Raw genomic sequence first — 577 nt, forward strand, 5'->3', positions numbered from 1 at the left:
GGTTCATAAACTATGATATATACATTTTGCGACTGGTAATTGGTTGGAGGTGGGTTTGATGTCGAAGCGAGACGTGATAGGTTTCCATTTCGCAAGAACCCTCCCTGTTCCCTGAGGACTTGCTCATGCGCATATTCTAACTAGGCAGACAAGAAGATAAACAATTTGTAACACTTTCTGAAATGGTTATGAGTGCAACAGTTTCTCACATTACTTCAGGTCGTGAACACATTTTGAGGGAATATAAATAATAACGTGCACGAATCGGTTACTGGAATTGCATGTTATCCAAATAAATTCATTATTTTATTTCAGTGGCAGGTATATGAAAGTAGGCAATGAAAATACTATATTCAAAATGATAATGATAATAACAACATGAACAATATTATTATGATTACTTAGTGGTAAACTACTACAATTCTACTACAGGCCTAATATCCTAACGATAAAGTATAGCCTACTTGGAATACAGCATACGGAGAAATTAGACAGATAATAAACATATATACAATGTATACAATTAAGAACACCTTCCTAATATTGAGTTGCAGCCCACGCTCCCTTTTTTTTGCCC

Source organism: Oncorhynchus keta, chromosome 3, assembly GCF_023373465.1.
Source record: "Oncorhynchus keta strain PuntledgeMale-10-30-2019 chromosome 3, Oket_V2, whole genome shotgun sequence".
NCBI lineage: Eukaryota > Metazoa > Chordata > Actinopteri > Salmoniformes > Salmonidae > Oncorhynchus > Oncorhynchus keta.